The sequence below is a fragment of the Saccopteryx bilineata genome, chromosome 2, assembly GCF_036850765.1.
Source record: "Saccopteryx bilineata isolate mSacBil1 chromosome 2, mSacBil1_pri_phased_curated, whole genome shotgun sequence".
NCBI classification, from domain to species: Eukaryota; Metazoa; Chordata; class Mammalia; order Chiroptera; family Emballonuridae; genus Saccopteryx; species Saccopteryx bilineata.
The window spans coordinates 66,606,729-66,627,343 of record NC_089491.1 but is presented as its reverse complement, the minus strand read 5'-3'; the positions used below and the strand labels follow the sequence as shown (position 1 = coordinate 66,627,343).

Below are 20,615 nucleotides of genomic sequence, written 5' to 3'. Positions count from 1 at the left end.
AGTTGAATTTATTTCTATTATATAGCTTCCCCCCCCTCTAGTTTGTCCCCCTGGTTTCTGTCTCATTAAAAAAATTTTTTATATTGCCCCTAGCTGAATAGCTAGGTTGGTTAAAACATTGTTCTGATATACAAAGGTTGCTGGTTCGATTTCCGGTCAGGGTACATACAGGAACAGATCGATATTACTGTCTCATTCTCTCCCTTTCCCTCTCTCTCTAAAATCAATAAATAAAATATAAAAAAACTTATTGAAGTGACATTGGTTAATAAAATTATACAGGTTTCAGGTGCATAATTTTACAATACGTCATCTGTATATTGCATATGTGTTTACTTCACCACAAGTGAAGTCTCCCTCAGTCACCACTTAGCCTCAGTCTACCCGCCCGCCCCCAATCCTTGCCTTCCCGCAATCTCCACACTGTTGTCTGTGTCTATAAGCTTTTTTTCCCCTGTCTCATCTTCTTGCCTCTTTTGAGTTAATTAGTATTTTCTTTTTGAGTTAATTAGTTTTTAAAATTTGAAAAATTTCTCTAGCAGTCATGCTCTATAACTACTATCTCCTCAGTAGAGTAAGACTGGAAAATAAAACAAACAAAAATTACTGGCCAAACTTCAGCTCTGCTGTTAAGAGGCTTTACGATTTTATTTTATTTTATTATTATTTTGTGCCTCTGTCTCATGCAACTGCATAATTTGGCAAATGTTTTGAGAAGAAAACTCTTTGTATGTCAAGCTCAATTTTCCAATCCTCTCCACTGAATTCTTGGCCCTTCACACCTCCAGCTTTGTCTATCCTACCCCACAAGACAACCAAAGATTTTGTTTATTTCTCTGCCTCCTAACAACAGCCTTCTTCCAATATAAAATTTAGATTGCCTAATTCCTGCTGCACACGCACAGAATTAGCAAATGCTGGAGAAAAAGCAGCTGTAACTGTCAGTTCATTAATCTTCACTTGGAATCTTCCTCATCCTTAATGTTTTAGCAGCTTATTTATTTATTTATTTATTTATTTATTTATTTATTGTATTTTTCCTGCCCTTTCCGCTTATTCTCAAGGAAAAATATTGGATTGCTACAAATTACTCAATTTCATTAGAAATGAAAGTTCTTAGCTATTTGAGTTAAATATAAGGTCTACCGGAAAGTTCTGTTCGTTTCTATCACAACAAGTTTCGACACATAAGCACATGTTTATTTGGCGCATGTGTGCCTCTCTATTTTTATCACTTAATGTATACATACTGACGTAGCAAATTAACAAAAACAAAGTTGATTCACGTTAGTCTTATGTGTGAAGCCATAGTGTACCCATGGCTACTGATGAAGTTCATTTACGCCACTGTATTGTATACGAATTTCAACAAGGAAGAAATGCTACAGAAGCATGTAGAAATTTATTGAAAGTGTTTGGTGAAGGTACAGTTTCTGATAGGACATGCAGAAGATGGTTCAAAAAATTGGAAACAGGTGATTTCGACCTTTCTGATAAGCCACGTTCTGGGCGACCATCTTTGATCGATGACGATGTTGTTAAGACCATGTTGAAGCAAGATCCTTTTCTGACAACATCAGAGATCTCAGAAAGGCTTAATTCAGTTCAGCAAACCATTTCGGACCATATTCGGAAGATAGGAGTGGTGTGGAAATATATTATTTAATAAAGTTTATTGACGGTAAGAAAAATTTGTATTTTGTTTTATTCCAAAAACGAACAGAACTTTCCGGTAGACCTTATAACAAATGAAAGCATGGCTCCACAGCCAGGAAGACTATGAGTTATTTGGGCTTAATTCAAGTGACCATAGAATTTATTATCCAAACCATAAGACTTTTGAAAATAAATAATATTATTAATAATTAGGCCCCCAAAATGGTAAATACTGAGATATGGTCACATCAAGGGTTATGTCTTTTATACAGTTCTTTCTCTTCCCTTGTTTCTTCTCAAATACCAAATCTGACCTACCAACTACTTCCGTCCAGGGTAGATCAAAGATATATAGGTTATATTTGATATTGCCAAAGTAGGAAATTCCAGGGTTCCATCTCTCCACAAAGGCAACTAATAAACTGGAAAAAAATGTTGAAATAAGTCTTTTATAACCCTGCAATCTAGTGAAAACTTACAACAAACCACAAAAAGCTTAATAAAGAAAGAAGCTGATGCACTGCAGTGAGAAAGAGCTGTGATATTTTCAATTTCCCACTTGCCATCCTTCATCTCCCAAATCAATGGCAGCCTAGACACCTGATGCAGGTGCTAGTGCCAGAGGAAGCAAGATGAAACGTATTCTCAAAGAATTGTGGTGCAAGAGCTTGCTTTTGTTTTATTGGATTTGAAGTGTTCCCAGTCTGGAGTGACTTCCCAGGCAGTGATTGCCAAAAGCATTTATAGGCAAAAGTATTGGCTACTTCAGTCTAAGGTAAGGGATAGAACAATCAGAATAGATGATAGATTTTTAAAAAGTCCTAGGAAAGAAGAGGCTAAGAAAGGTGATACATGAGAAAGTAAGGACTTTAAAAAATTCCCATGTAGCCTGACCAGGCAGTGGTACAGTGGATAGAGCACTGAACTGGTACACAGAAGACTCAGGTTTGAAACCCTGAGGTTGCTGGCTTGAGTGCAGGCTCACCAGCTTGAGCACAGGATCCTAGATATAAGCCCATGGTCACTGGCTTGAGCCCAGAGGTCGCTGGCTTGAAGCCCAAGGTTGCTGGCTTGAGCCCAACATTGCTGGCTTGAGCAAGGAGTCACTTGCTCTGCTGTAGCCCCTGGTCAAGGCACATATGAAAAAGCAATTGATGCACAACTAAGGAGACTAAGGAGCTGCAATGAAGAATTGATGCTTTTCATCTCTCTCCCTTCCTCTCTTTCTGTCTCTATCTGTTCATCTCTCTGTTTCTCTTTCCATCTGTGTCACACACACAAAAAAATGTTTCCATGTATACTGGTAAATTAAGAAGCCAGCCCTGGCCGGTTGGCTCAGTGGTAGAGCGTCAGCCTGGTGTGCAGGAGTCCCGGGTTTGATTCCCGGCCAGGGCACACAGGAGAGGCGCCCATCTGCTTCTCTACCCCTCCCTCTCTCTCTTTCCTCTCTGTCTTTCTCTTCCCCTCCTGCAGCCAAGGCTCCATTGGAGCTAAGTTGGCCTGGGCGCTGAGGATGGCTCTGTGGCCTCTGCCTCAGGCACTAGAATGGCTCTGGTTGCAGCAGAGCAGGGCCCCAGATGGGCAGAGCATCGCCCCCTGGTGGGTGTGCCGGGTGGATCCCAGTTGGACGCATGCGGGGGTCTGTCTGATTGCCTCCCCGTTTCCAACTTCAAAAAAATACAAAAAAAAAAAAAAAGAAGAAAAGAAGCTAACACTCCTACCCAAGACTAGACACATCTTCAGAACAGGCCTGAGAAGATCGTACACTTTCACTTCTGGCTGACCTTCAAACTCTATACTAAGTGAAGGCTATTATATAGTCACTTGATGAAGCATTGAAGGCATGCTCAACACAGAGCCAATCTGTAAAAATTGGAATGGTAATTTTTTTCTTAATTTTGGCTGTGATTATTTAAGGAAATCACTGAAATAGCACTAGCTGACCACTAAGCTAATGGGACAGACTTCAGTGGCACACACAACCAAGAGTACAGACTGAAGGAAAATATTTTAGAATCACTAAAGAGACAACAACAACCCACAACAAATATAAGCAGCAAACCCTAGGAATGGGAAGAATTGAATTTCTGGTCCATGTGTTGAATATTATACATGGCAATGAAACAATAAACTATGAGCTATTCACAGGATAAAAAGAAGTTGACCAAAACCATCTTTGAGAAAAAGATGATGTAGAACTTACAGGACAAAGACTTTAACTTATAATTGTCTTAACTATATTCAAATAGCTATAGGAAACCAGGACAATGATGTCTCACCAAATAGAGAATATCAATGAAGAGAAATTATAAAAGGAAACAAGTAGAAATTCTGGAGTAGAAATGTAAAATAATTGAAATAAAAAATTCATTCACTAGAGAAGTCTAATAGCAAATTTGAGCAGTGAGAAAAATCAGTGATAAGTCAATTGAGATTATCCAGTCTGAGCAGAAAGAGAAAAGAATAAACAATAATGATCATATTAAGAGCTCTGGGGGGGACCATCAAGAATACAAATGTATGCATAATAGGAGTCCCAGAAAGAAAGAAGAGAGACAGAATATTTGAAAATATAATGGTTAAAAATGTCATAAGTTTGATAAAAGATATGTATTTATACATTCAAGACATTCAATACAAGCAAGATAATCTCAGAGATCCACACTAAGATACATTATAGCCAAACTGTCAAAAGACAAAGATGGAGAGGATCTTAAAATCAGCAAGAAAAAAGTTTCTCATTATGTATCAGGTACCTTCAATAAGAGGAATAGTCAATATCTCTTCAAAAACCATGAAGTCGCCTGACCAGGCGGTGGCGCAGTGGATAGAGGACCCAAGTTCGAGACCCCAGGATAGCCAGCTTGAGCATGGGCTCATCTGGCTTGAGCAAAAAAGCTCACCAGCTTGGACCCAAGGTCACTGGCTCACCAAGGTCACTGGCTCGAGCAGGGGGTCACTTGGTCTGCTGTAGCCCCCCAGTCAAGGCACATATGAGAAATCAATCAATGAACAACTATGGTGTCGCAACGAAAAACTGATGATTGATGCTTCTCATCTCTTTCCGTTCCTGTCTGTCTGCCCCTATCTATCCCTCTATCTGACTCTCTCTCTGTCCCTGTAAAAAAATTTAAAAAATTAAAAAAAAAAACAAAAAACCATGAAGTCAAGAGTGCTGAAAGAAAAACTCTATCAATAGAAAATTCCATACCTAGCAAAAATGAAGTTAAGACATTCTCAGATACACAAAAACAGGGAGTTAGTTCATCACTGATAGATCAATCCTGCAAGAGTGAGTCTTTTATTTTGAAATGAAAGGACTCTAGACAGTAACTTGAAGCCATATGAAGAAATAAAAAACAATATTAAAAGGTAACTACATTGGTACATGTCAAAGATGATACTGTATATTTTTAGCTTGCAACACTTTTCATTTTTTTCTAGATAATTTAAAAGAAAAATGCATGAAACAATAATTATACAGGGTGGGGCAAAAGTAGGTTTACAGTTGTGAGTACATCAAACAAGAGTTTATCCTTATATTAATATTGATTAATTATTATATTATTTTCCATATGAATGACTGTAAACTTACTTTTGCATCACACTGTACATCTATGCTGATGGGCATAAAATGTAAAAACATGAAATTTGTAACAAAAAAAAAACGTTAGAAAGAAGAAAGACGGACATAAAAAAGAGTTTTTGTGTACTGTTGAAAATAAATTGCTATTAATTCAATTCTTTTTAAATTTTTCTTAAGTGAGAAGCAGTGAGGTGGAGACAGAGACTCCCACATGTGCCTGACCGGGATCTACCTGGCAAGCCCACTAGAGGGTGATGCTCTGCCCATCTGGGGCCATTGCTCCATTGTAACTGGAACCATTTTAGTACCTAAGGCAAGGCCATGGAACCATCCTCAGCACCCGGGCCAACTTGCTCCAGTGAAGCCTTGGTTTGGGGAGGTAAAGAGAGAGATAGAGAGAAGGGAGAGGGGGAAGGGTGGAGAAGCAGGTGGTTACTTCTCCTGTGTGCCCAGACCAGGAATTGAACTCGGGACATTCACATGCCAGGCTGATGCTTTACCACTGAGCCAACCAGCCAGGGCCTATTAATTCAATTTAATTACTATAAAATGAAGATGTATTGTAATCCCAAGGTAACCCCTAAGAAAAAAATAAAATATGAAAAAAAAGAAATAAAATATCAACATGTACACAAAATAAAATTAATCAAAAAGAGAGAAGCCTGAGCAGGTGGTGGTGCAGAGGATCCAGGTTTGAAATCCCTAGGTCACTGGCCTGAGCGTGAGCTCATCTGGCCTGAGTGCATGCTGTCTTGAAGCCCAAAATCATTGGCTTGAGCCCAAGATCACTCACTTGAGCAAGGGGTCACTCACTCTGCTGTAGCCACCTAGTCAAGGCACATATAAAAAAGTAATGAACCAATGAACATCTAAGGTGCAGCAACTATGAATTAATGCTTCTCATCTCTCTCCCTTCCTGTCTGTCCTTATCTGTCCCTCTCTCTGTCTCTGTCACAAGAAAAAAAGGCAATAATTGAGGAAATGAGCAAAAAGGATGAGTTGTATAAAACGAATTGTAAAGTGGCAGAAGTAAGTCCTTTGAATAATTTATGTAAATATATTAAATTTTCAAATGCAAAAGAAGAGATTGGCAGAATAGATAAAAAGCATAATTCAACTATATGCTGTCTAAAGTGACTTACTTTAGATCAAAAAGCATAAATAAGTTGAAAATAAAAGGATAGTGAAAGGTATTCCATGCAAATAGTAACCAAAAGAACTTTAAGACAAATATTATTACAAGACGAGGGATATTATATATTGATTAAAAGGTCAATCCATCTAGAAGATTAATAGTTATAAACATATACACACACCAAACAACAGAGCCCAGAAATATATGAAGAAAAAACTGACAAAATTGAAAAGTAGATAATACAACAGTAATAGTTGGAGACTTCTATACCCCACTTTCAATAATGAGTAGAACAACAGGACAGAAGGTTGAGAAAGAAATATAGGACTTGAACAACACTGTGGAGCAACTAAAACTATCAGACATTACAGAACGCATCTACCCAACAACAGAAGAATACACATTTACACACTTTTTTTCTCAAGTGTACATGGAACATTCCTCAGGACATACACATATTAAGCCATAAGATAAGTCTCAATGAATTTAAAAAGATGAAAATCACCCAAGTTTTTTCTCTAAGCATAATGAAATAAAACTAGAATTCAGTAATAGAGAGAAAACTGCAAATTCAAAAATATAAGGAAATTAACTCATTTTATACAACTAATGAGTCAGAGAAGATATTACTAGTGAAACTAGAAAATAATTTTTTTTTTTAGAAAATAATTTAAAATGAATAAAAGTGGGAATGTGACATACCAAAACTGATGAGATACAGTAAAAAGCAGTGCTCAGAGAAAACATGATAGCTGTAAATGTCTATGCAAAAAGAAAAATCTCAAGCCAATAATTTAACTTTAAACCTTAAGAAACTAGGAAAAGAAGAGCAAAATCAAACCAAAGCTAGTAGAAGAAAGGAAATAAAGAAGATCAGAGCTATGATCAATAAAATAGAAATGAATAAAACAATATAGAGAATCACTGCTAAAAAATTGATTCTTTGAAAGGATCAACAAAATTGACATAAACTGTATCTTGACTGGCCAAGAAAAAAGAGAGAAAAGACTCAAATTACTAAACTAGAAATGAAAGTGGGGTACATTACTATAGACCTTATAGAAGTAAAAACGATTGCAGGAGAATACCATGGATAGTAATATATCAACAAACACAGAATATAATATACAGATGATGTATTATAGAATTATACACTTGAAATGTATATATTTTTATTAACCAATATCATCCCAATAAATTCAATCAAAAATTAAAGAGAGAAAAAATGAAAGAAGGAGGAAGGAAGAAAGGAAAAAAGGAAGAAAAAGAGGGAGAGAAGGAAGGGGGAATTTAGTAAACTAAAAATAGAATGAAAAACATAACCTAAATGAAATGGAAAAATTTCTATAAATACAGAAATTACTAAAACTGCCTGAGAGATAATAGAAAATCTGAACATAATTATAACAACAAAGAAAAATCCAGGATGAAATGGCTTCACTAGTGGAATTCACCCATCATTTGAAGAATTGATACCAATTTTTCTCAAAGTCTTCCAAAAAATAGAATAGGTGAGAACACATTCTAAATCATTCTATGAAGGCAGAAGTACTCCATCAATGTCAAATAAAAACATCACAAGAAAAGAAAACTTTAGATCAATATCCCTTATTAATATAGATGCAAATATCTTTAACAAAATATTAGCCAAATAAATTCAGCAATGTATTAAGAAGATTCTATGTTATGACTAAGTGGAATTTATATCAGGAATACAAGAGTGATTCAACACATGAAAATAAAACTTGCCTGACTGGTGGTGGCATTGTGGATACAGTGTCAACCTAGGATGCTGAGTTCTCCAGTTCAGAAACATTAAAGTTGCTGGCTTGGGTGCGGGCTTGCCAGCTTGAGCACGGGGTCGCTAGTTTGAGCATGGGATCATTGATATGATGTCAAGGTCACTGCCTAGAGCTCAAAGATGCTGGCTTGAAGCCCAAGGTTGCTGGCTTGAGCCCCAGGTCACTGGCTTAAGTAAAGTGTCACTGGCTTGGCCGGTGCCCTCCCGGTCAAAACACGTAGGAGAAGCAATCAACAAACAGCTAAAATTAAAGCAACTATGAGTTGATGCTTCTCACTTTTCTTTCTCTTCCTTCTTCTGTCTCTCACCAATTAAAAAAAAACTCATAGAAAAAAAGGGGAAAACCACATGATCATCTCAACATATGCACAAAAAATATTTTAACATTTGATAAAACCCATTATCACTTAATGATAAAAATACTCAACAGACTAGGAATAGAAAGAAATTCCTAACATGCCAAAGGCCATTTATGAAAAGCAGTTAGCATCATACTCATTGGTGGAAAACTGAAAGCTTTCCCCCTAGGGATCAGGAACAAGACAGGGATAATTGCTTTCACCGCTTCCATTCAACACAATACTGAAAGTTCTAGTCAGACCAAACAAGCAAGAAAAAAGAAATAAAAGACATCCAAATTGGAAAAGAAGTTGAATTACTTCTCTTTGATTTTATATGTAGAAAATTTCAAAGAATCCACGAAAAATTATTATAGTTAATACTTAAATTTAGCAAAGTTATATACTATATAAGATTAGCATATAAAAATCCATTATATTTCTACACCACAGCAATAAGTCAAAAAATAAAATCAAGAAAACAATTGTATTTACAATGGTGTTATAAAGAATAAAATACTTAGGAATAAATGTAATTAAAAGAGGTATAAGAATTATATACTGAAAACAACAAAATATTGTTGAAAGAAATTAAAGACCTAAATGAATAGAAAAACATCCAAAGTTTATAAATTAAAGAACTTAATACTGTTGAGATGGCAATACTCCCCAAATTGGTCTATAGATTCAACACAATCCCTGTCAGAATTCCAGCTAGCTTCTTTGTAGAAATTGACAAACTGATTCTAAAATTTATGTATAATTACAAAGGACCCAGAATAGCCAAAATAATCTTTAAAAAGAACAAGATTGGAGGATACACATTTCCTAATTTCAAAACTTACTGCAAAGCACAGTAATTAAAATAATGTCATGCTGGCATAAAAACAGACCTATAGAACTATGGAATAGAATAGACAGTTCATACATAATTCCTCACATATATGGTCAAATAATTTTTGACATGGTTACTAAGACCATTCAATGAATAAAAGAGTTTTTTTCACAGGTATACTGGGAAAATGGTTATCTACATTTAAAAGAACAAAGTTGAGACTGACCTGTGGTGGTGCCGTGGATAAAGTGTTGACCTGAAACAGTGAGGTTGCTGGGCTTGCTAGGTCAAGGCACATACAGGAAGCAACTACTATGAGTAGATACTTCCTGCTCCTCCCCTCTCTTCCTCTCTCTCCAAAAATCAATAAATAAAATCTAAAAGTAGCCCTGGCCGGTTGGCTCAGTGGTAGAGCATCGGCCTGGCATGCAGAAGTCCTGGGTTCGATTCCTGGCCAGGGCACATAGGAGAAGTGCCCATCTGCTTCTCCACCCCTTCCCCTCTCCTTTCTCTCTATCTCTCTCTTCCCCTCCCCGCAGCCAGGACTCTATTGGAACAAAGTTGGCCCCGGGCACTGGGGATGGCTCTATGGCCTCTGCCTCAGGCACTAGAATGGCTCTGGTTGCAACAGAGCAATGGCCCAGATGGGCGGAGCATTGCCCCCGGTGGGCATGCCGGGTCGATCCAGGTCGTATGCGGGAGTCTGTCTGACTGCCTCCCCATTTCCAACTTCAGAAAAATACAAAAAAAAAAATCTAAAAGTAAAATAAAAGAATGAAGTCGGACCCTTACCTTGCACCATGAACAAAATAAATCAAAATGGGTCATGGACCTAAATTCCAAGACTAAAGCTATTAAAATCTTAGAAGGATATATAGGCATAAATCTTTTTTTTTTTCTTGAGAAAGAGAGAAAGAAAAAGAGAGAGAGAGATATATAAGAATGGAGAGAGATGAGAAACAACTCATAGTTGCGTCACTTTTAGTTGTTCATTGATTGCTTCTCATACATGCCTTGACTGGGAGGCTCCAGCTGTGCCAGTGACCCCTTGCTCAAGCCACCAACCTTGGGCTTCAAGCCAGTGACCTTGCACTCAAGCTGGCAAGATAAGCCCGCACTCAAGTGGCAACCTCAGGGTTTTGAACCTAGGACATCAGCATCCCAGGTTAACTCTCTATTGACTGCACCACCACCAGTCAGGCTATAGGCCTAAATTTTTATGACTTTATACTTGGCAGCCCTTCTGTAACATGAGACAGGAACAAATATTTGCTGTAGTAATCTAAGGTTGTTGGCTATGCAGCGTAACTCAGTGAAAACTCACCAGAAGCACTGAAAGCAATGGAAACAAATGGGAAAGCCTATAAAGTCAGCCTCTGTGGTTACAGAGCAGAGTTGTAGGTAATGGAAAATGGGCCCTGTAGGGAACTCAGATGGCATCCAGCGCAAACACCAGTGGGTCTTCTTTCTTAAGTTTTTGCCCTCAGTATTTATATGTCTCTGAGGGCCAGGAATCTAGCCCGAGTCAGAGCTGGAACATGACCCCTGGATCACTGGGTGTCCTCCAAGACTGACACTATCTCCTGGAGGAAACCTCTAATGGTGCCTCGTTTTTCTTTGTATTCTCTAGGCCCAGCACTTGCTCACTGAGCTGCAATAAAGATGTAGGTATTGACCCAGTATACATAGAAATACTTACTTCTAACCCATTAGTTTTACAGGATTATATTACACAATTTTCCTATTTCTCTTTCAACCCATACAAGACACTCTGGGATTAATATCTTTGAAAAATTACTTTGAACAGACTTTTTTTCCCCATTGTCAAAATATTTATTGACCAGAATGTGATATGACTTAAACAATGTGCTATGCTACTCAACTATCTACCATAAATGCTTCATCTAGAGTCTCCAGCTCTTAGAGTTCCTATTCTCTTCTAATTCCATAGAAATCAGAATTGTTTCAAGGTCAGTCTCCCCTTAGTAAAAAACAATAGAAGCCCTGAGTTTTATTCAGGACAGAAAAATCTAAACTTTGGTTTCAACCCTGAAACCTTGTATTAGGTATCACATTCTTTTCCGCCAATTTTCGCTTGACTTAAAGCTATCATTAGGTGATCTCACTCTACACAGGGACTCAAAATTGTGGGAGTGGTGGCCTTGGATGGGTGGCTCAGGGGATAAAATGTTGACCTCATGCTCCAGAGGTTATGGGTTCAATCCCTGGTCAGGGGTCAGAGCACATGTGTGAAGCAATCAATGAATACACAACTAAATGGAAGCAACTAAGTGAAATGAGTTGATGCTTCTCTCTCTCTCTCTCTTTCTCTCTCAAATCAATGGAAAAAAATGTTAAATTGTGAGAGTGGTAAATGCTAAGAATCACAGGTGTGTCCTCCTTAAAGACATAATGACAAATGAATGTGGTGACTTTTCTTTTTCATATATTTTTTTAAATTTTTCATTGAATTTATTAGGGTGACATTGATTAATAAAATAAAAAGGTTTCAAGTATACAATTCTACCATACATCATCTGTATATTGAATTGTGTGTTCACCATTCAAAGTCAAGTCTCTTTCTCTCACCATTTATCCCTCCTTGTCCTCTTCTTCCTCCCCATCGCCATTTCCTTATTATTATCACCATCCTGTTGTCAGTGCCTATGTGTTTTGGGGGGATTTTTTTTTGCTTAATTCCTTCACCTTTTCACCCAGCTTCTAAACCCCCCTAACCTCTCTGACAGCTGTCAGTCTGTTTTCTATATCTATAAGTCTGTTTCTATTTTGTTTGTTTATTTGTTAATTAGATTCTACATATAAGTGAAATTATATGCTATTTGTCTTTCTATGACTGTGGTGGCTTTTATGTTTCATTGTTATCACTGATGGCCTTTCCTGTTTCCATTATTACTTCAATGAACTACAATATTTGGTTTCCATTGTATTTATAAAAGGTGAGGTCCTTGATGAACCTCATCATATTCAAATATGTATCTTCTGTGGCCAGCTTAGGCCCTAGTACATAGGAAAGCTCAATAAGTATTTTCTGAGTAAATTATTTCCCAATATTGTAATAGTAGAACTAATTCTAAGTGTACACTGTGTACATTCTAAGCTTACTCTAAGTCATACACTGTGCTAAGCACCTTACATGTACTACTTCATTTAATTCTACAATAACTCAGTGAGGTTGATACTATTTATCCTTATTTCACTGATTTATAACCAATGTTTTGAAACTTTAGATGACTCTCCCAAGTCTGTTTTTAAAATATATCTAGAAATTGATTACTTGTCACCATTTCAGTGCTTTCATCCGATCCAGGTCACATCACTTTTTACTTGAATGTAATGTTTTATAAACATCAATTAGTTCAAGGTAGCTTATAGTGTTGTTCAAATCTTTATGTTTAACAGAATTTTTGTCTACTTTTCTATCAATTGCTGATAAAGAGATGTAAAATCTATAACCAGACTATAAAATTGTCTATTTCTTTCTCTAATTCTGTCAGTTTTGGCATCACATATTTAAAGCCTCTTATTAGGTACATATACTTTCATTATTATTTTGTCTTTTTTTTTTTGAGAGGGGAGAAACCAGAAGAATGCAGGAGAAGGGGCTAGCAGGAATGGCTGGCTCAGCCAGTTAAAGATTTTCTACATCCTTAACTCTAACAGGAGATCTCTAACTGATCTCCTGGAGATTCTTATAATACTTACAAGAGAAACAAAATCTGTAAATAGATAGGGCCAGAGGTCTGGAAACCCATTCCCCTTGCTGCCCCGCCGAAACTGCCCCACCCCACCTAGAGCCACAAGGCACACATAGAACCTCAGACAAAGGAATCACATGCCCCTTGCATAGACCAGGGGTCTCCAAACTTTTTAAACAGGAGGCCAGTTCACTCAGACTGTTGGAGGGCTGGACTATAAAAAAAACTATGAACAAATTCTTATGCACACTGCACATATCTTATTTTAAAGTAAAAAAAGAAAACGGGAACAAATACAATATTTAAAATAAAGAACAAGTAAATTTAAATCAACAAACTGACCAGTATTTCAATGGGAACTATGGGCCTGCTTTTGGCAAATGAGATGGTCAATGTCCAGTTCCATATTTGTCACTGCTAGCCATAACAAGTGATATGATGCGCTTCCGGAGCCATGATGCGTGAGTCTTGCGTCACAGGAAGTAGTACTGTACATGAGCAACGCTGCACTTTGTGGCGCTGCCACATACAGTGCTCCTCTTACTGACCACCAATGAAAGAGGTGCCCCTTCCAGAAGTGCGGCGGGGGTCAGATAAATGGCCTCAGGGGGCCGCATGTGGCCTACGGGCCATAGTTTGGAGACCCCTGGATAGACACTGTAAAAGGTATATAAGTTGTAAGATATCTAACTTTGGGGAGCTCGTGCTTTTGCTCTACTAACCCCAAGTGCTCCACTTGCTACTAACAAATCCTTCTTCCTTCATTGAGTTGTCTGAGTGCCTATTATCCTCCACTGGCAGGCATTTCATGTTAACTTTTATCATTTTGAAATGTTCTACTTTTTTTCATAATATCTTTGTCTGAAGTCTATTTGATACTTATAGACCTGCTTCAGTATTCTGATACTTATAGTTTGTTTAATATATCTACTTTTATCCATTTACTTTTCACATATTTGTGCCTTTATATTTAAATTACATCTTTATATTTAAAGTACATTAATGATGCTCAGCATCACTAATCATCAGAGAAATTAAAATTAAAGCTACAATGATATATCACCTCACACCTGTCAGAATGGCTATCATCAGTAAATCAACCAACAAAGAACAAGTGTTAGCAAGGATGTGGAGGAAAGAAAACTCTCATACACTATTGGTGGGATGGTAAACTAGTGCAGTCACTATGAAAAATAATATGGATATTTCTCAAAAAATTAAAAATAGAGCTGCCATATAATCTACCAATTCTACTTCTGGGTATTTATCTAATAAAAACATTAATTTAAGTAAGCATACACATCCCCATGTTCATTGTGGCATTATTAGTAATAGGTAAAATATGGAAGCAATCTAAAAGTCCATCAATGGATTACTGAATAAAAAGATGTTATACACACATACATACACACACACAATGGCATATGTTGGATAAGAATGGTGGTCCATAAGGTGACCAATCATCCTCCTTTAGGGAGGACAGTCCTTCTTTTGTAAGTTCCATCCTCTTTTAAAAAGTGTCCTCCTACATGTCCTCCTTTTTGATATTGGAAAACTAATCTGTAAATGTTCGTATTTGATTGATGCAGAGTAGATCCATTGCATGTGATGTGACATATTTGTATTTGACGTGACAATTTGTCAAGGATCAGTATCTAAATGAGTACTTTTTTCTTACAATTATTTTTAAAAATTAATAGGCATGTAAGCATAATTACAATTTAAAATATTATAACTGTTTTTATTACGCATTTATCATATTATAGTCTATTATTGTTGCAATAAATAAAATGTTTTTTTATTTACGATATTGTTTTCTTCAATTTAATTTTGTCCTCCTTTCCATTGTAAAATAGTTGGTCACCTTAATATAACATGTAAGAAATTTGATCAAAACTCTCAGCAAAGTGGAATATATGGAATATACCTCAACATGATAAAGGCCATCTATGACAAACCCACAGCCAACATCATACTTAATGGGCAAAAATTAAAAGCAACCCCCTTAAGATCAGGAACAAGGCAGGGGTGCCCCCTTTCACCACTCTTATTCAACATAGTCCTGGAAGTCCTAGCCACAGCAATCAGACAAAAAAAAAGAAATAAAAGGCATCCAAATTTGCTGATAACATGATACTATACATAAAAAACCCTAAAGCCTCAATCAAAAAACTACTGCACCTGATAAATGAATTCAGCAAAGTGGCAGGATATAAAATTAATATTCAGAAATCAGTGGCATTTTTATACACCAACAATAAAAACTGTCTGAAAGAGAAATTAAGAAAACAATCCCTTTCACTATTGCAAAAACAAAAAAATAAAGTACCCAGGGGTAAATTTAACCAAGGAGGTTAAAGACTTGTACTCAAAAAATTATAAAACATTGACAAAAGAAGCCAAGAAAGATAAAAACAAGTGGAAGCATATACCATGTTTATGGATAGGAAGAATAAACATCATTAAAATGTCTATATTACCCAAAGCAATCTAGAAATTTAATGCAATTCCTAATAAAATACCAGTGGCATACTTCAAAGATATAGAAAAAATATTTCAAAAATTTATATGGAACCAAAAAAGAACACGAATAGCTTCAGCAATCTTGAAAAAGAAGAATGAAGTGGGTGGTATCACACTTCCTGATATCAAGTTATACTACAAGGCCATTGTACTCAAAACAACTTGGTACTGGCATAAGAACAGGCATACAGATCAATAGAACAGAACAGAGAACCCAAAAATAAACCCACACCTATATGGACAATTGATATTTGACAAAGGAGGTAAAAAAGCATGCAATGGAATAAAGACAGTCTCTTTAACAAATGGTGTTAGGAAAATTGGACAGGTACTTGCAAAAAAATAAAACTAGACTACCAACTTACACCATACACAAAAATAAACTCAAAATGGATAAAAGACTTAAATGTAAGTCGTGAAACCATATCATCTTGGAAAAAAACATAGGCAGTAAGCTCTCTGACATCTCTCACAGCAATATATTTGCTGATTTATCTCCACAGGCAAGTGAAATAAAGGACCGGATGAACAAATGGGACTATATCAAGCTAAAAAGCTTTTGCACAGCTAAAGACAATATGAACAAAATAAAAAGGCAAACCATACAATGGGAGAACATGTTCACTAATATGTCTGATAAGAGGTTAATAACCAAAATTTATAAAGAACTTGTAAAACTCAACACCAGGAAGATAAACAATCCAATCAAAAAATGGGCAAAAGAAATGAATAGACACTTCTCCAAAGAGGACACACGGATGGCCAATAGGCATATGAAAAAATGCTCAACATCACTAATCATTAGAGAAATGCAAATTAAAACCACAATGAGATACCACCTCACACCAGTCAGAATGGCCCTCATCAACAAAACAAAGTGCTGGCAAGGATGTGGAGAAAAGGGAACCCTCCTGCACTGCTGGTGGGAATGCAGACTGGTGCAGCCACTGTGGAAAACAGTATGGAGATTCCTCAGAAAATTAAAAATGGAACTGCCTTTTGACCCAGCCATCCCACTTTTAGGACTGTATCCCAAGAACACCACATCAATGATTCAAAAGGAGAAATGCACCCCCATGTTTATGGCAGCATTTTTTACAATAGCCAAGAACTGGAAACAGTCCAAGTGTCCAACAGTAGACGAGTGGATTAAAAATCAGTGATACATATACACAATGGAATACTATGGGGCCATGAAAAAAAAGGAAATATCAATTTTTGTGACAACATGGATGGACCTGGAAACTATTATGTTAAGAGAAAGAAAAATATCATATGACCTCACTCATTTGAGGAATCCAACGAACAATATAAACTGAGGAGCGGAATAGAGACAGAGGTGGGATCAAAGGATCCAGAGGGAAAGCAGACAGAGGGAAAGGGGATGATAGGATGGGATGAGAGCAGAAAAGCAAATCCTGGGGGAATGGGGGGAGGGTGTTATAGGGGGTGATGTACTAGAAAACATGGGGGAGGGGAGGATGTATTCGGGGGTACACTAGAATCTATGTAAACACAATAAATTAAAATAAATTTCATGTTAAAAAATGACAAAGAAGCCTGACTAGAAGGTGGCTCAGTGGATAGAGCATCGGCCTGGGATGCAAAAGACCCAGGTTCAAAACCCCAAGGTCATGGGCTTGAGCATGGACTCATTCAGCTTGAGCATAAGGTTGCTGGCTTGAGCGTGGGATCATAGACATGACCCCTTGGTCACTAGTTTGAGCCCAAAGGTTGCTGGATTGAAGCCCAAGGTCACTTGCTTGAGCAAGGGCCACTGGATCAGCTGGAGCCTCCTAATCAAGGAACATATGGGAAAGCAATCAATAAACAACTAAAGGGCCACTATGAAGAATTAATGCTTTTCATCTTTCTCCCTTCCTGTCTGTCTATCCCTCTCCTTATCTATCTCTCTCTCTCTCTCTCTCTTTCTGTCTCTTTCACTAAAAAAAAAAAAAAAATTGACAAATTAACAATGGAGGCAAGAGTACACAATGGAGCAAAAACAGTCTCTTTAATAAATGGTGTTTGGCTCAAAAACATTGGTATGTAAAGACACATGCACCCTCATGTTTATCACAGCATTATTCACAGTGGCGAAGACATGGAAACAACCAAAGTATCCCTCAATAGAGGACTGGATAAAGAAGATGTGGTACATATATACAATGGAATATTATTCAGCCATAAAAAATGACAACATCGTGACATTTATGACAACATATGTGAACCTTGAGAATGTTATATTGAGTGAAATAAATAAATCAGAAAAAGCTAAGAACTGTATGATTTCACACATAGGTGGGATATAAAACTGAGACTTATGGACATAGATAAAAGTGAAGTGGTTGCCAGGGAAAGGAAATGTGGGGGAGGAGGAAGGTGACTTGAGTGAATGGGAGGGGGATGGAGAAAGAGTCTAAAGAGACAAATATAAGGTGACCAAAAATGATTTGACTTTGGGGATGAGTATACAACATAATCAACAGTTCAAAGCTATAGAAATGTTCACCTGAAAGCTATGTACTCTTATTGATCAATGTCACTCTCTTAAAGTTAATTTTGTAAATAACATTTTTTAAAAAAAGAATCTTCAAGGAGAGAAATCAAAAATAAATAAATAAATAAATAGTGTTTGGAAAATTGAACAGGTACATGCAAAAAAATGAAATTAGACCAGTGGTCGGCAAACAAGTCAACAGAGCCAAATATCAACAGTACAACGATTGAAATTTCTTTTGAGAGCCAAATTTTTAAAACTTAAACTATATAGGTAGGTACATTCCTTACTGAGGTAGCACCCACATGTGGTTTTTTGTGGAAGAGCCACACTCAAGGGGCCAAAGAGCTGCATGTGGTTTGTGAACTACAATTTGCCGACCACTGAAATAGACTACTAACTTACACTGTCCACAAAAACAAACTCAAAATGAATAAAAGACTTAAGCGTAAGTCACTAAACCATAAAATTCTTGGAAGGAAACATAGGCAGTAGAATCTCAGATATCTCTCATAGCAAAATTTTTGTCAATATATCTCCATGGGCAAGTAAAATAAAGGACAAAATAAACAAATGGGACCATATTAAACTATAAAGCTTTTGCACAGCAAAAGACATCATTAACAAAATAAAAAGTCAGCCACTCAATTAGAGAACATATTCACTGATATTTCTGATAAGGTGTTAATAACCAACATTTATAAAGAACTTTTTAAAACACCAGGAAGGTAAACAATCCAATTTTAAAATGTGCAAAGTACCTGGATAGACCCTCCTCCAAAGAGGACATACAGATGGCCAATATGCATAAGAAAACATGCTCAACATCACTAATCATTACAAAAATGCATATTAAAACCACAATAAGATACCACCTCACACCGGTCAGAATGGCACTCATTAACAAAACAACAAAGAATAAGTGCTGGTGAGGATGTGGAGAAAAGGGAACCCTCCTGTACTGCTGGTGGGAATGCAGACTGGTGCAGCCACTGTGGAAAACAGTGTGGAGATTCCTCAAAAAATTAAAAATTATACTGCCTCATGATCCAGCTATCCCACCTCTAGGAATATATTCTAAGAATCCCAAAACATTAATTCAAAAGAAGATATGCAACCCCATGTTTATTATAGCATTGTTTATAATAGTCAAGATCTGGAAACAGCCCAAGTTTTATTAGTGGATGAGTGAACAAGAAAGCTGTGGTACATTTACACATGTATTACAATGGAATACTATACAGTTATGAAAAAGAAAGAAATCTTACCTTTTGTGATGGCATGGATGAAACTGAAGGTTATTATGCTAAGTTAAATAAGCCATACAGAGAAAGACAAATATCATATGCTTTCACTTCTATGTGGAATCTAATGAACACAATAAAATGAGGAAGAAAAGAGAAACAGAGCAGGGTCAGAGGGAATACTGTCAGAAGGAAAGGGGTAGAGGGGACAAGATCAAAGAAGATAAAGGGATTAGCCAAATTATATATACATAACACATATATACAGACCCAAGGTAGTAATTCCCAGAGGAAAAAGAGTAATATAGGATGGGGTGAAATGGGTATGGAAAGTAATTTTGTATGGGGCACGGGGGATGTGATGTGGGGTGTTGTGGGTGTTATATAGAATGGAATACTTGAAACCATGTCAACACAATAAAATAAAAATTAAAACAATAAGATAAAAATTAGAAAAACAAAAAATATATAAGCTTATATAAACAGTGTACAGATTGATGATTTCAAGTGACAGTGGTAGGGGTTGCAGATTGGAAAATAAATGAAAGTAGTCAACGGATCAAATTTCCAGTTTTAAAATGAGTCAGTTCTGGGGATATAAACATAGTATATTGAATTAAAAAGAATTAAAAGTCTCTAGCTCACTAGCCTTATTCACCTCTGTTCCCCATCTCCTCTCTGTGTAGGAGAAGCCTCTACACAAACTGGCTTCTCCTTCAGCATTCTGCCATCTTGACTGCCTCTCCTCGCCTGCACGTGGCCTTTCTCTGCTCTCCTCTCTAATGCTAATCTCAGGAACTGAGAGAGAGCAAGCTCCCAGTCTGTAGTTAACAATACTGTAAAGCCAATATCCTTGGCCACCATCACAGCTGCCTGGCCCATGCAGGTTCGCACTGGATTCAGACAGATGGTAATGAAACAACAGAGCCAAGAACTGATGGGCCGTCATCTTTAATTCTAGCTTGCACCCAGCGGGCAAGTAAAAACACACACTGGGCTCCAAAACCCACTCATTCAGTGCTCACAAAGCTACTGACTTATTCGAGTTTCCTAGAATCAAGGGTTTCTAGCTCACTAGCCTCATTCTCCTTTGTTCCCCATCTCCTTTTCTCTATACACACTCTGCAGTAACTGGCTTCTCTTTCAGCACTCCATCTTGCCTGCCTCTCCTCTCCTCACATGGCCTTACTCTGTTCTCCAACCTGCTGTCTGCTCTAATGCTAATCTCAGGAACTGAGAGAGAGCAAGCTCCCAGTCTACCCCCATTGGGTAGAAATCAAA

At 37.1% G+C, this 20,615-nt stretch overlaps 1 protein-coding gene across 1 annotated transcript in view; it reads right to left on the bottom strand.

Annotated features, from left to right (window-relative positions):
• IL33 (interleukin 33) overlaps positions 1-9,596 on the bottom strand; it is a 73,257-nt gene extending 63,661 nt beyond the window's left edge. The window contains exon 1 of the mRNA XM_066257224.1: positions 9,578-9,596. The gene's annotated coding sequence lies outside the window, so the exon portion shown is untranslated. The remainder of the gene's footprint in view (positions 1-9,577) is intronic.
• Positions 9,597-20,615: the final 11,019 nt, after the last annotated feature.